This window comes from Phyllostomus discolor, chromosome 6, assembly GCF_004126475.2.
Source record: "Phyllostomus discolor isolate MPI-MPIP mPhyDis1 chromosome 6, mPhyDis1.pri.v3, whole genome shotgun sequence".
Classification (NCBI taxonomy): domain Eukaryota; kingdom Metazoa; phylum Chordata; class Mammalia; order Chiroptera; family Phyllostomidae; genus Phyllostomus; species Phyllostomus discolor.
In genome coordinates this window covers 143513361-143528815 of record NC_040908.2, presented here as the reverse complement: position 1 = coordinate 143528815, position 15455 = coordinate 143513361, and the positions used below count along the sequence as shown (strand labels likewise).

General features: G+C 38.3%; 1 long non-coding RNA gene across 1 annotated transcript; it reads right to left on the bottom strand.

The window, feature by feature from the left end:
• Positions 1–364: 364 nt before the first annotated feature.
• On the bottom strand, positions 365–15097 carry LOC118501004. The gene is made up of 3 exons (XR_004903577.1): positions 15085–15097; positions 805–810; positions 365–602 (listed from the first exon to the last, which is right to left on the bottom strand). It is a non-coding gene; the product is annotated as an uncharacterized LOC118501004 (long non-coding RNA).
• Between the last annotated feature and the right edge of the window lie 358 nt (positions 15098–15455).

The window sequence follows — 15455 nt, the reverse complement described above, 5'->3', positions numbered from 1 at the left end:
AATGCACTCTAGTCAGCTTCCCATCTTTTTTATACTAGGAACACCATGGTGTGTCATTGCTACCATGGCACCTCTGTTTACGGACTATTGGAGATGAGTTAATAGTCACTTCCATAAATTGCTTTTCACTCATGACTAACTCTGATGTTCATTCATTCAGCTGACAATATTGATGGAGCATGGAGCAGGTGCCAGTCACTATTCTAGACACTGGGGGTGGAGTCAGGAGTCGAAGAACAAAATCCCATCCTTGTGGAGTCTACATTCTGGTGCTCTTTCATATCGCCCAACAATCACTACATGCCTAGAATGTGTTAGTGTGACTAACTTGGTGATAAAAATAACTATATTAAATGTTTTTTATAGTATAAAATTTTTTATATTTGGAATTAGCCAGCTGGACTCAGCTTAGATAATCCCAATTTTGTTGGCAGCATCCAAAGCACCCCAGTCGGGGGCCAGTGGAACATATGCCTTCCTCTCTCCATCAGGTCTGCTCAAGGTGTTGACCTTGGCCAAGTCAATGTCATAGAGCTTTTTCACAACCTGTTTGATCTGGTGCTTGTTGGCCTTGACTTCCACAATGAACACAAATGTATTGTCTTCCATTTTCTCCATGGTTGACTCAATAGTCAGGGGAACCTGATGATGGCATAGCGTTCAAGCTTATTTCTTCTGGGGGTGCTCTTAGGATATTTGGCTACCTTTGGAGCTACAGTGTCTTGGGCCATTGGAGGGTGGGTGACATGTGGATCTTCTTTGGGGGACCTTCTTTTTTGTGTGGCTGTGGATGCCTTTCAGCACTGTTTTCTCCATCTCCAAAGTCATTGTTTTGGCTTTGGCTTTGGGAGGGGCAGGGGTTTTTTTCTTCACTTTGGGTACCATCTTTGTGGAAAACATTTTAAATGCTTTTTAAATATCAAACAGAGTGACTATGAACACAATTTAAAAATAATAAAGAATTGCTGTTATGCTACAAAGTTGTAAGTTGTATTTAACTTACCTTCTTCAGATTTTTCATTTTTCTTTTCTTTCAGACATTGGAACCATAAGTTTATGGTACCTAAAATGCACAGATGTTGGAAAGCCTAGATCAGATCAATAGTATTTTGTAGTATATGTGGTATTATGTTGTTAAAGCAAAAAGATATTTTTAATCGGAGCTCTGGGGGTTGAGCGGTGGCAGCAGGATCTATGTTGAAGAATCTATAAACCACAGCTTCAGGGTCTTGCTTGAAAGAGCATGTTCGTTTGACCAAGATATTTTAGGTCAGAAAATTTGCATCTATAACATGTTAAATGAAATTAATGTGTCATGAGCACAGTTATAGATTTAATGTTATCAAAAATAAGTTACATATATGCCACACCACAGCAATGGTGCTTAACCTGGAGAATGAACAGAATTAACTAAGACTTCAACAAACAAACACTAAAAAGCCAGAATCTGGGTTTCAACTCAGAGTCTCTGATGTTCTATAGATCTGAGGTGGGGGTCACGACATCTGTATTTGTTAATGTCCTATGGGTGACTCTGATGCACAACTAGCATTTACAAACAGTGTGCACAATGTACAGGAAGGCAGATTCTGTTTCTGTGAAAAGGGAGCATTGCTAACAACTATTACAGTTATCAAGCAGCAGCATGAGTAGGATATCAAATTCAAACAGAGTTAGTGTTAATAGTCAGATGTATGTTTTTGTAAATACTTCTGTGAGTCAAAGTAAAGTGTACTAAATAGTTCTTTTTCATTTTCATATATTGCCAACTCATGTGATACTGTTTTCATATATTGCCAACTGACATGATACGGTTTATAATATATCAGTATAAGTCTAAAATTTCCTCATGTTTTCTTATAAATTACTTAGTATCCAAGCTCTGTAGCAAAAGACAATATAATGGAGTGAGTTAAGATGCCTTGTAATTCCCCTCTTTACCACTTGCTGTATATTCTCGTTACTTTTTTTATTTGTGTGTCTCCACTTTTAAGACCAAGACATTCATTCTTCCCCTGCAAAGATGTTGACTGTGCACAGGTCACTTGTGAGTCACACTGAACAGCAGCCTGTAATTGAAGGGAGTGAACTTGCCCAAGTGTGTCACTTCCCAGGGTCAGCCTGCATCCAATGACTAGTCAGCATAGGAGTACAGAGGCCTGGCCTCTCACTCAATGCAAGACAACCCTGCAAGAGCTGCTCTGCTCAGGAGCTCACTGTGGCATCTGAAGAGGCCTCCGTTGTAATTACATTGCTGTTCAATTTCTCCCCTTGCCCAGTCCTGCTGCCCCCCAACCCCCACAAGTGCTGATTCCTAAGAAACTCCCCAGTAAACCTTCTGCAGGTAAATCTCTATCTCAAAGTCTCTAGGGGACCAGACATAGTAAGAGAAACAACTTCTCTGATTGGGGATGTGCAAGAAGGAAGGAGGTCTGCATGCACCTCTTAGCCATCTGAGAGCTTTTCTCATAGGTCTTGTCTTCAGAGAGTGTGTGCTTGGGCCAGCTCATTGCCTGGTCGCTGAAGGCACTCAGCCCTCCAGGGGACCAGCATTGTGTAGTGCTTGCTACCCGAGACAGGGCTGCTTGTTCCAGATTTCAAGTCATGTTCTTTGATCAGATTGATGTATATTAGTGATATTTTGAGCTCCATTGAATTGTTTCATCTATAATATCATTCTGAACTTAAGCATGATAAAACACTCATGTTACTTAATTGGGCTCCAGATAACATCTGCCTCATAGTGTTATCATAATAATTAAATGAGATGCATTTAAGTTGCTTAGCATAGCACCTGGTGCTTAATAATGCTTATAAAATGTTAATTCTACTTCAAAGAACATGATTTAATGCTGCATTTATTTTAAAATACATTCAATTTATTCAAATCCAGATCACTCTGAATAGTCTTTTGGAAGCATTAGGCTGGTATGAAAAATGAAGATCAAGAGGAAATTATGGATTAAATCTTGTTTTTTGATCAACAGCCACCAAACTAACCTATATCTACCACCTCAAAATCTAGTTGTTTGCCTATGATCTTCAAAGCTTGCAGAAAAAAAATTTTCTTTTTTCTCTATTTGTACATATGTTTATAAGCCTTTCTAGGCTCCAGAAGAATCATCCAAAAAAAAAAACAAAAAACCAGCTCTCCAAGTAATTGAATGAATGAATGAGATTCAAAGACTCAAAGATTCAAAGACATTTATTGAGTAGTAAAGCTCACACTATTTAATCCTTCCAGGAAGAGAACTCCTGTGCTATAATCATTTCCTAATAGCATCACTACATTTCCTTTTTCTAGAGGACTTTATTAGGACAATGCATATCTTGACACAATTTAAAAACAATTGTGTGCAAGGTAGAGTAATGAGTTACATTCATTTCCAGTGAGCATCCTTCTGCCTGAAATTAAATAATAGGAATGATGCCAAGACTGAACTGTGAGGAGGACTGTTTTTAAGACTCATCCATGTGGAGAAATATGGGTCAGTACAAGACCATGAAGTGATTTGGGCTTTGGAATCATGCAGGCCTTAGGTGAAATCAAACACTGTCTGTATGATTGTTATTAGTTTTTTCAGTCCTTGAAGATTATTGTATAAATTAAATAAAATAATAAAAATATTTAGTACAGTGAATTGCTTGGCACCGAGTACTCTCCCAATGAAAGATGACAATTGTAGTAATAGTAACATGAGCAATGGTGGCACGAATGATAGCTGTAAGTTTATCTGCAAAATAAAACTCGATTGTGGCAGATCCCATTCAATTCCTGGAACCTTTGTTTTCCTTAACAGAACCATCACTTGTGTTTACATTCAGTATCACTTTATATTAGTTTCAGGTGTACAACATAGTAGTTAGACATTTATGTAATTTATGAAGTGATCCCCCCAATAAGTTTAGTACCCACCTGGCACCATGCATAGTTATTACAATATAATTGACTCTATTCCCTGTGCTGTACTTCATAGCCCCCCTCATTTGGTACCAGTAGTAGACACCTCTAGATCTCAGAGAAGCTAGCCTTCCCACCCTACTAGCTCAACATAATCAATTATAACTGGTTTAAATAAAACATTGACAGGGTTTGGATACTGGGTGAAAGAAGGCAAAGGGATTAAGCAAAAAAAAAATCTATCTATCTATCTATCTGTCATCTATCTATCACCTATGACACATAGACACAGACAACAGTATGGTGACAGCCAGAGGGAAAGAAGGGTGGGGAGAGGTGGAAGTGGACATAGGGGCTATAAATGGGGATGGAAAGAGATTTGAGTGGTGAACACATGATAGAATATGCAGATGATGTTTTATTGAGCTGTGCACTTGAAACCTGTATGGTTTTATTAACCAATGTCACCCCCCAAAAATTAAATAAAAAAGTAGACATTAAAATCTCATTCCTCTTGACCTCTTTTGCCTGTTGACTCTGTTTCAGACTCTCTTGCATGGGATGAAGTTATGACAGGAGGTTTCCTGAGGAGCTTTTGGGAAATGCTTTTCATTTCTGATAGAAGATTAGGTACATATCTCTTGTCACTATGGCTTCAGCCCCTTCCTTCCTTCCTTCCTTCCTTCCTTCCTTCCTTCCTCCCTTCCTCCCTTCCTCCCTTTCTTCCCTCCTCCTTCCCTCTCTCCCTCCCTCCCTTCCTTCTTTCTTTCCATCTGGCTGTGCGATGCTCAAAATTATAGAAGCCATGGTGTGGCTTTGAGGTGGGAGCCATAGGAAGAGAGGCCAGCTTGCAGAGGATGCCAGAGCAGAAAAACAGAAAAAGCAGGGCCTCCCGAGGGTATGTGAAGTAACCATCTTTAATTGCCTAAGCCATTGCTGGTTGAATATTCTACTATTTGAAGTCATGGTTGATACAAAGCTGACATTAGCATGGTACTTGGTTGACACATTTCATCATCTGTTGGCCAAAATGACTATGATATGTAGAAAAATTAGATCAAGACAATTTTCATAGGAAGTTGTAATCACCATTGGTGAATGGTCCTCTTTGTTATGGTGATGTTTGAATAATTATTTCTGCCAGCTCAGTCTTGAGCTAGAAAAGTAGGAGCTCAGCTGTGTACTGGAGTTTTCCAGAAGTACTCTGTGCCTTTGGAGATCATGTGTACTCTACTAAATAGCTTTGACTCTGCAGGTTATGTCTGCCTGGATTGAGAGAGGGCTCTGTGGAGAGCTGATCCTCATTTACGCTGGCCATAGGAATAGAAGGTGCTGGAGTTCAATGCATCATCTCCCTTCCTTGCTTCTGCTCTTTGGTTTAATATCCACTGAGACTGGCTGGACGAGTGACGAGTGCTCCTGCACTACTGGGGCTGTCTTACAGGAGGTGGTCTGGAACCCAAGCATTGCTGTCACAGGAGTTTACCTACTTGTCCTTAGAGGGCAGGGCCAGCCAGCTGCAATAGGAGCTCTCTCTCAATGAGCCCTGTCTTTCCTCCATCCCTGTTTCTTCAGCTTAATCTCCTGGGGAAGCAGCGAGCAGTGGGCTAAGGTTCACAGAGCATTGATGAAATAATGGTGAGTTTACAGCACTCCCCTGCTTATGAAGACTGCAAGTCATTGCATTGCTACCAGCTAATTGGGGAAACTGTTAGAAGAGTTGATGTGGTTCACCACAGTAAATTATGGCCCAGGCAGGGGCATTACTTAGCTAGTGAAAGTTGTGCCAGACAAAAGCATATCAGAAGTTTATAAAAATCAACACATGATTTGGAAATAATTGGTAGATTCATGAACACTGTTGTTCACTTAGAAAATAGCTTACTTTCAGCTTAAAAGGAAATATATGTTTAAATTTTTGAGTTACACATTTATTTGTATGTTTGCTATATTTCCATCATGGTTGGTACTTATTTAAAATATCACTTGTGCTTGAAACCAAGTATTTCTGACTGAAGAATTCTGATGGAAAGAAAGAAGAATTTTTTAATCCCAGCAGTTGGCAAAAATAGTTTACTTTTCAATGGAATTTTTAGTTCTGGCAACAGATAGAAAAAAGCCAAATACTACTGACGTGGGTGAACTTCTGCATCTTTTGAAAATCTTGGCACCACTCTCTTTGCTGTGGCCTATGTCAGGTTTATTTGAACTTGTCTCTTGCTCAATCCAAAGTGAACAGGAAGACAGAAAACCACATTTTTTATTAAATGCGAAGCCCAGACATTGGTGCAATTCAACAGTGGAAAAAGCAGCCAGGAAAATGTCGCAGGTTTCACTCACCCTTCAAGGAAAGACTTTCCATCAAAGTGTATCCTTGGTAAGTAACTCTTGCCTTGCTGTGGATGCCAAGAGAAACACAGCTCAGATTTCACGTGTTGGGAAAATGTTGAGGGCAGATACCTGGATCTCTACCATCACTCCAGACACCTTCACAAAGTCAACTTTGTGACATTGTCTCTTTGAGATTTGCTCAATTAAGCACTTTGTGATTAGCTTAGACAGGCTATTAATTATTCAAATTGAAGAGAAATACAAAAATGATAAAATAAATATAGTTACATTTCTTTATGGCCATTCCTTACAGAGAAACCATGGGTTTTCATTCTGCAGTCAGTCAGGTCCTTGTGATTCTTCATGGTGTCTCAGTGTGCACTGCATAAGGGAAATTCCAGTAGGCAGGTCTGAAAGCCTTTTCTCCCTTGTCAGACATTGACTCTATGCTTTTATATGTTTATATATTGAGGTTCCACAGAAGACGAAGCAATATTTTACTTAATACTCATGCACATAATTTACATTCAGTAAAATACATCTATTTGAAGTGTGCAATTTGTGGCTTTTTACAAATATGTACACCTATATAACCACCCCACACCCAGGCATGATAGAGAATATTTCCATTGCTCTCAAAACTTCCTTCATACTCCTTTGCAGTCAATCCTCACCACCACTGGCTTCAGCAAACACAGTTTATTTTTAATCACTGCAGATGAGATTTATGTTATTGTTAGTTATTCTAGTGGGTATGTGGAGCTGTCTTATTATAGTTTTAATTTGTATTTCCCTGATTACTAATGATGTTGAGCATTTTTATGGGCTTAGTGGCTGTTGGTATATCAAGCCACATGAAAGGCCTTTTCAAATCTTTTGTCCATTCTTTTTTATGGAGTAGCTTGTTTTCTTAATATGGAGTAGTAAGAGTTCTCTGAATATTTTGGTTTAAGTCTCTTGTTAGATATATGTATTGTAAATATTTCTCCAGCTTGGGGTTGATGTTTTATGTTCTGAAAACATTCATTTCTATCGTTTCATAAACCATATATATATATATATATATATATATATATAATGGTTTATTTCTTTAAAGATATATATACCTATATATCTTTAAAGAAATCTACTTTATCTTTTCTTTTTCTTTTCTGGTTAATGCATTTTATTTCTTGGAAAATTTTTTCCTGCCCCAAAGTAGTAAGATTTTTTCATATGTTTTTTTCTGTAAGTGTTATAATAGAGCTTTTATTTTTAGGTCAATGACATATTTCAAGTTAATTTTTGGATATTATGTCAGCTAAAGGTCAAGATTTCCTGCCCTTCCCTGCCCCGCAAAAAGATATCCAGTTCTCTAGCACCACCCTTAACTATGTATGCCTGAGTCTATTTTTTGGGATTCTTTATTTTTTTCTTTAATCTAGATACCTTTTTTGGGTTTTATTTTTTACCAGTCTCACACTCTCTTGATTATTACAGCTTTACATTAAGTTTTGAAATTAAGGTGTATGGTTCTTGTTATATAACTTTGTTATTTTTCAAAATTAGTTTGCTTAGTCTACGTTCTTTTTATTTTCATACAGATTTTAGAACTGGCATGTCAATGTCTACAAAAAGCTTAGTGGGAGGCTTATTGGGATTATATCATACCTATAAATAGTTCTTTTATTTAGTTACATGTTTGTCATTTTGATCACTATTTCTTTTTATATATTTCAGTTTTTATCTGGTATTATTTTCTTTTGCTGGAAAATTTTCTTTGATTATTTTTTTATAGTGCTGATATGCTGACAATACATTTTCTTGGCTTCCTTTTGTCTATCAGTCTTTATTTCACCTGATTTTGCTTGCTGTAATAATACATACATATAGCTCATATACCATATAATTGTATCGTAGTTTGCAGTTTTTTCTGAAGTGATGTCCACCATTCTTATTGGTGCTCTCCTTTATCTAATGTTACTTTTTCTAAGGCTGCTTTGAAGCTATTTTTTTAAATCAGTGGTTTATTTTCTTTGGTGTGCATTGACAACTTTGCGACTATGTGTTTACAGTTTTAACCAAATATTGAAAATTTTCAGGCATTATTACCTCAAGTAAGTTACTTGCTAATCAGTTTCACTTTGTAAAGGCTAATTGTTAGTCTTTGTTATGGCAGGTTTAGAGGGAGGATGGTTTATTCCAAAGACACTTTAGTCATAATGCTGAGATGTGAGCTCTCTGGAGTCTTCCCTATGTGCCCCATGTGTTCAGTGAGGACTCCACTCTGGCTGTTGGAAACTCAAATGTCATACCACTCTGTCAATCCTGGTACTCTTTCCTTCTCAGGCTATTGTTCTTTGTCCAGCATCATGGACGATCAGCCTAAGCATGTCTGCTAGCATTAAGCCAGATTTTCTAGGTGATTTTTACAAAGCTCTTTGAAGGTCTTGCTTTGTAAAGTTCTGTCTTTTCTGGCACTCTGTTCCAGCCACCTCCTTCCCCCAGCTCTGATTTCTGTCTCTTCAGTTCAGTGAGAATGCAGAGATCTTTCTGAATTTCTCTTCCCTGATCCATGGACCAGAAAGTGCCACTAGGCAGAAAACCTAGATGATTCTAGGATTCATCTATTTTCCATTATCTACATGTTCACAGTCCTGCCCTTCTTGTTTTACAAATTAGAATATGTATTTTGTCTGATTTTCCAGCTGCTTATGGCAAGAGGGCAAGTTCTGGACCAGTAACTCCATAATGGATAGAAACAAACATCTCTAACCGTTAAAGAGCAATTTCCAGCTGAAATTATCTGGAAACCACTCCCATTATCCATTTCTAAACTGTATATACATAAATACTAGATGGAATTACATAAACAAACAAAATTATATAGAGAAAATATTATTTTCTTAAAGAGATAGTTTGAGTTAGAAACAAATCACTGTCATATATCCAGGTGTTCAAGAAAGTAACTTTTGAACCTGTTCCACTTTTGTATCAGCATATCACAGTCCTGGAGATACAGAACAGACCTGGGAGGGAATGATACACTATTACCAAATGGACCCCCATCTTGTGCTCTGGGGGGGTCCCCTACCCCGTGCTAGGTTTGCCTTGCCTGCCATCAGGAAAAGATGTCTCTCAATGTCAGAGATTGGTGAAAAGGAAAGGAATTATTTATTTAAAAAGTTATATAGACTTAGAGTAAGGACTTAATGTCTTCATTAAAATACTAATGTCCTTTAGAATACCCACAAATGCACACAGGTCTTCCTTCTCCCTCTGCCCAGTCTGGGGTACTGTATCTCAGGAAAAGAAGTAGAAGTCTGTGGCTCAGGTAGCCCCTTGGTTCCTGGCACCATCAGCTGTGTCACTGCCACGCTCTTCAGTTAATCCAAAACTATGTGGCCCCTTTTCATGGCCCACCAGCAAGAGTTCTTTCACCCCTTTCTTCCCAGCAAGGTCTCTCCTGCTTCCTAAGCCACATGGTAAAAGGGAGCACCCCAAAGCCATGTGGTTCCCACCATCCAGCATGGCTGCTGCTCCTAGGTTTAAATCCCAGTGCCAATCTTCCTCTGCAGCCCCATTTCTGACTCCTCCCACAATCAGTTATACCTGCCAGCATTCCCATATTTTTCCAGCCTGTCTTGGCTGCCATATTAAGTCCAGGCAGGTGGGGCCCCATGACATTGAGCCAATCATCTCCAAGCTTTCCTGCAGGCACTGTAACCACAGGGAGTTGCCTCGAAGTTACATTCTGGGTGGAAGTCACTCCCATCCATCCCCCTGGCTCAATGCTCTGACCACAGCTATTTAACATATCCATGAAACCAGTTAAAACTTATAGATATGTTAAATGACTATGCCTCAGGTTTATCTGCAAAACTGTTGCTGTGCAAAATAACTCTCAATTGCCCTACTCCATGTGTCCTATCCCCCAGTTCAGACCTGCAGAAGGGTGAGGACATCCCATGTTTTTAAAAATATTTCCTGGACACCCTGAGTCCTGGATCCCATTACAAATCCCTATTTGAGGTCCTCCTGGCTGTACCTGTTACACTGGTTCTATCACTTTATACTTGTGTAATCTGGAACAAAAAGACTTGGAGGTAACAACCATCCAGAAATAGACACAAACGTGTGTATGGGGAGTAGGGGTTGAGTGCTGAAAAAGGTATTGTAAATATGAAACCAGAAAAGTTAGTGTTGGTGCTGCCTGTCACTACCAGAACCAATAAATAGAGACAAGGATTGAATCTTTATGGGCACTTCATTTAGATGCTGGCGACTTGAGAAAATGGCGGGTTGTAGACCCTCAAAACCACCTTAACGCCTCATCTCAAGCTGACCTTTTTATAAGGGGAAGAAAGGGCAAGTAAGGGGTTTGGAAAAATGTTTAATTGGATAAGACTTGCAGCTGAGATTTTCTTAGTACTTCTGTATCTGTTGATCAACTATTCTTTATTTGGGTTCTTTCTCTGGAACACAGTGGCTCAGATACCATCTGGATTCTTTGCAGACGCCCTGGGGCACAAAGTTGAATTGTTTGTGGACCTCCTGGAGTCACTAGGTCACACATTCCAATTCCTTGAACAACAGCTTTCCATTTGCATTAATCACTTAAGCCTATCAACTATAGCTAAGGCTTTAACTCTTAAAGAGTTCCCCTATTAAATCTGGAAGTGCCTGGAATTCCAGTGTAGAATTAGTTACATAATTATTCTAGGAACCACAGTTGGGGTATCTTGAGAATAAAATCCACTAATGAATTTCCTTCTGGACTCTTTGTTCTATAATTTTAAGTGACTGCTGTCAGTTGGAAACTCATTTGATGACGTATTTGACCTTTAGTAAACTTTGATGTACTCACTAATGTATTGTAAGAATTACTGGTAATGCATCCTGACAATAGATTAACGCATCATAATAATCCACTGGAGTAGAGCTTTTTATACTACATTCCTAGTGAGGAGTCTCTAGGGAACAATCGGTCCTAAAGATTATTCCATTTAATTATTCTGGAAAGTGCAATGATGCCATGGACTGTTCTTCACCTTTGAACGCAGGGCAATTTGGAGATAGGCCTAGCATGGAGATATTGATATCTATGGCCCCTAGAAAGAGGCTGTCTTGTTCTGTGTATCTTATTGCAATAGGAAAAAGCCCATTTTGGAGTTGCCTAACTTTGGATGTTCTCAAGAATTAATTTGAATGGGTTTTGTTGATGTAAAAAAAAATCCGTATCTGTAGAGAATTTGTATAAGATGAACTTTTTAAAAAAATTTTGAGTTAAACTGATGGCATGTTGGGAAGCAAGATATCAAATGCTCCTGAGAATAAGTTTTTCTCAGCTTCTTTTATGCTTTTGATGTTCAGGAGGTAATGTACTTGGAGGTGGGAGAAAGCAAGGTAGGGATTAGATTACAAAATAGTTCACAAGATTATTTGCTATCTTTAGAGTTAGTACCTCCTTCGAGGGTAATTTCTTCAGGTATTTCAAAGGTGTGTTATCCCAGATGCACAGGAACAATGGACAGGGCTGGGTTAAAGGCTTTCTTTCACTGAAGAAGTTATAGACCTGGGGCATGACTACCCACGAGTTGCCCAGTTAGGCATTTATCATCAGATCACCCTGGGAAATTACTTTGCATGGAACCTCTTTTTCATCTACAGTTCTGTTCCTAGGAATAGATTTTGAGCATATAACAGTGGTGTTGTCAAGCATTTTTTTTTTTTTAATGAAGCCTGGCCAAGCAACTACCTATATCAGATGTGGTACAGAATATTGGTTTTATTTTACTTCTTAGGTGGTATAGGATGGAGAAGTAGGGCTGACAAAATAATTCATGAGTGAAGACTAGGGTAATTAACAGGTTTCTTTTTGTGAATTATTTCAGATAAGGTGGTAGCTGTTACCTAAAAGGCTGTTTTGAGGAAGATTCTGAGGCAATAGCCTGGCTCTGCAGGAAAATATGCTGTGATCAGTTAATGGTGACTGCTCTGAGTCTGGGAGGAAAGGGCAAAGTGGAAGCACGTGTTTGTTTGTTTGTTTCTTCATTTTTTTGCATCCTCCCAAGTAGAAATTAAGGTTCCTATAAATTTTATTATGAGAAAAAAGGACGAAGTCAAGCAGGCACATGAATACAGGGTCATATTGCTGGACTGTGCTAACTGTCGGCTCTAAAAGTTAGATATGAGCCTGGATAAGGGTGGTGGCATGCATGTGCATTGGTGAGGGAAGATTATTTGTTAATAGTTTATTGTTTGTACTATTACCATTGTCTCATTTTTCTCCCCTTCACCCTCTCCATATAGCCCAACCCCACTTCCATAAATTGGTCTCCTCACCATTGTCCATGTCCATGGGTCCCTCATACATGCTCTTTAACTACTCCTTTCATCTTCCTTCAATCAGTCCCCACCTCCCCGCTTCCCTCCTACAACTGTCACTCTGTTCCATGATTCTGTGCCTCTGGCATTGGTAAGAGAAGATTAGAGAGAGTGTGAATGGCTTTATTGAATAGAAAAATCAAAGTGAAGTTTTAGGTTTTCTTGGAGGTGATTTTTTTTTATATGTGCACAGTAAAGCTTTTTTGGTTATTTTAAAAACTAATTTTTAATTTATTGCACTTATACATTCAGAAACTTTATTTTTTTGCCTTTCCTCGAAATTCTTGGTTCTTCCTACCCCATTTACAAGTCAAGCAAATTTTGATAATTGTTGATCAGTTTGGTTTTATTTATAAACTTGGTCTATTAAGCTTCCTGAAATATTTGAAATTTAATTTTTACTATTTATTTTTTAAACAGTTCAAATGTATAACTAACAACCAAAACCTTCCAAAATACTTTAATAATTCCAAAAAAACCTAACAGATTACATACAGTAAATCTGAAACTGTTTATTGAGATTAAATACTATCATACTTTTCCAACAGAAGTCAAGACGCTAAGACCACTCCATGAATGCAAGGCTAATCTATTAGATCTTTTCACGTGTCAAATTATTTTAAACAGACATAATTTAAATATAAAATATGGACTTTCAAGTACAAGTTCTTAGCTAATCATTCAGTAACTTCTTTGGTTTAAAAGCAGATAAATATGGAATTAAAACAAAAATTCCCTCATTGAACCCTACCTGTTACATGGGATATCAAGGTATGCAGCAGAAGATATGGTTATATCAGGATTCACAAGGGGATGAGCAGCTCTAGGTGACAATGAAACACTTTCCAAATCCAACTTTTGTGCCAATGTTGGGCTATGACTATTAAAATTGGGGAAGTTTCCTGGAACTCCTCACTTTTTTTTAAACCAAGGTAAAATTCACATCACATAGAATTAACCATTTTAAAGTGTACAAAATCAGTGGCATTTAGCACGTTCACAAGGTTACACAATCACTATCCCTACCTCATACCAAAACATTTCATCTCCTGGGAAGGCACTCTGGTACCCATTAGCTGTCACTCCTCAGCCACTCCCCCAGCCCCTAGGATTCACTTCCTGCTTTCTGTCTCTAACTCTGAATATTTCATATAAATTAAATTATATGACATGTAGCCTTTTGTGTCTGCCTTTCTTTAATTAGCATAATATAGTTGAGTTTCCTCCATGTTATGATATGTCTCAATACTTCATTTCTTTTTATGGCCGAGTAACACTTCATTGTACAGATATGTTCATTCATCATCCAGTGAACGTCTGGGTTATTTTCACTTCTTGGCTACTATGAATAGTGCTGTTATGAACATTCATGTGCAAGTTTTTGTTTAAATACCTGTTTTCTACTCCTCACTTTTGAGAAGCTAAGTAACTTACCTAAGTTTAACAGTTAATACTGAATTTGAGATATGAACCAGGACTTCACAGTCCAAAACCCATGTTCTTTCCAGTAGAGAACAATATTTCCCGAGGGCAAAGGAGGCAGGCAATTAGTCCTCTTTCTTGCAAGAGGATGAGAAAGCTGCCTTTTCTCTTGCATAGAAGAATCCAATGGGATTTGATTATTCCTCACATTCTAAAATAGTCCATGATTAGAAAAGGATTGAAAAGTCTTAGAGAAGAAAAGGGTATGATTGATTATAACTTATCTCTTTATTTACAGATGGGCACTGTTTCTATTCCCTTTCAACTTACCTCAGGGGGCTTCTGCCTTATAAACATTATTGGTTAATGTGACAATTGGTTTTAGCTTAGAAATTATCTGGAGGAAATAGGCTCCAAGAGCTAACAAGGCTGGGTGCTCTGTTGGTGTCCTTTTGTAGACGATTCCCTCTAGTGGTTTGAAATTGTTGTCACTGGGTTGACAGAATCTCTGTCTTCAAGAAAACGTAAGCAAGAGAGAACCAGGATATTTATTATTGATAATAACCAAAATAACAAAAACAATAATTCTGGAGGTTTCTGGCTGTCATCACACAAAGAAAAACAGAGTGAGCTTTTAAAATATTTATGAGATCAAGTAACATCCTGGCTTCATATTCTAACTAGAATAAACTCCAAACTTTTATCCTATGCCTTATAAAACCCCCAAAGGACCGAAGCCTGCCTGTTGCTCCAAACTTTTCCTCAGATGTAAACCCCAATGGGGCGTGAGTTCTCTGCCTTTGCCAGTAGTTTTTCTTGAGCACCTGGAATAATGCCTAGCAAATGGTTGGTGCTCAGACAAGGTATGTGAATAACTTGTTAAAAACAACAATGCACTAAATTTGAAGATCTAATTGGCTTTATGAAACAGTTCATGAATCAGGCAGCATCCCATCCAGCAACTAGAAGAATGCTCCAGGGTTGTACTACATGGAAGATTTTTGTAGGAAGAAGGGTGGGGCAAGGGAGCTATTCACAAAAGAAAACATTATTTTTAGACCAACCTATCTTCTTTTGGCAGGAAGGGAATCCAAGGGTTTTTATCATGCGGATTGCCTCTTCTTTCTATGGGGGGAAGGAGAGGGCCCAGGTGACACATTTCCTTACTGGTGCTTGACCAGAAAATTCCAGACTGATTAAGATTCTAGTTCTAGGAAAGGTTGAAACAGCAGTTAGGTCAGGTTTTCATTCTAGGTTTGAGATCATGGGCTTTAGCATAAGTGACGCCATTTTTGGCCTCTGGTTTTCTCTTTAACAAACCGAATAAATGTCTTCTCATTTTACTTTCCTTCTACAACACCTGTAATAGACCTCCCTAGTCTCTTCCTTCAGTATCTTGATCACATCAAATTCCTTACTGATGGGCAGCAGGAAA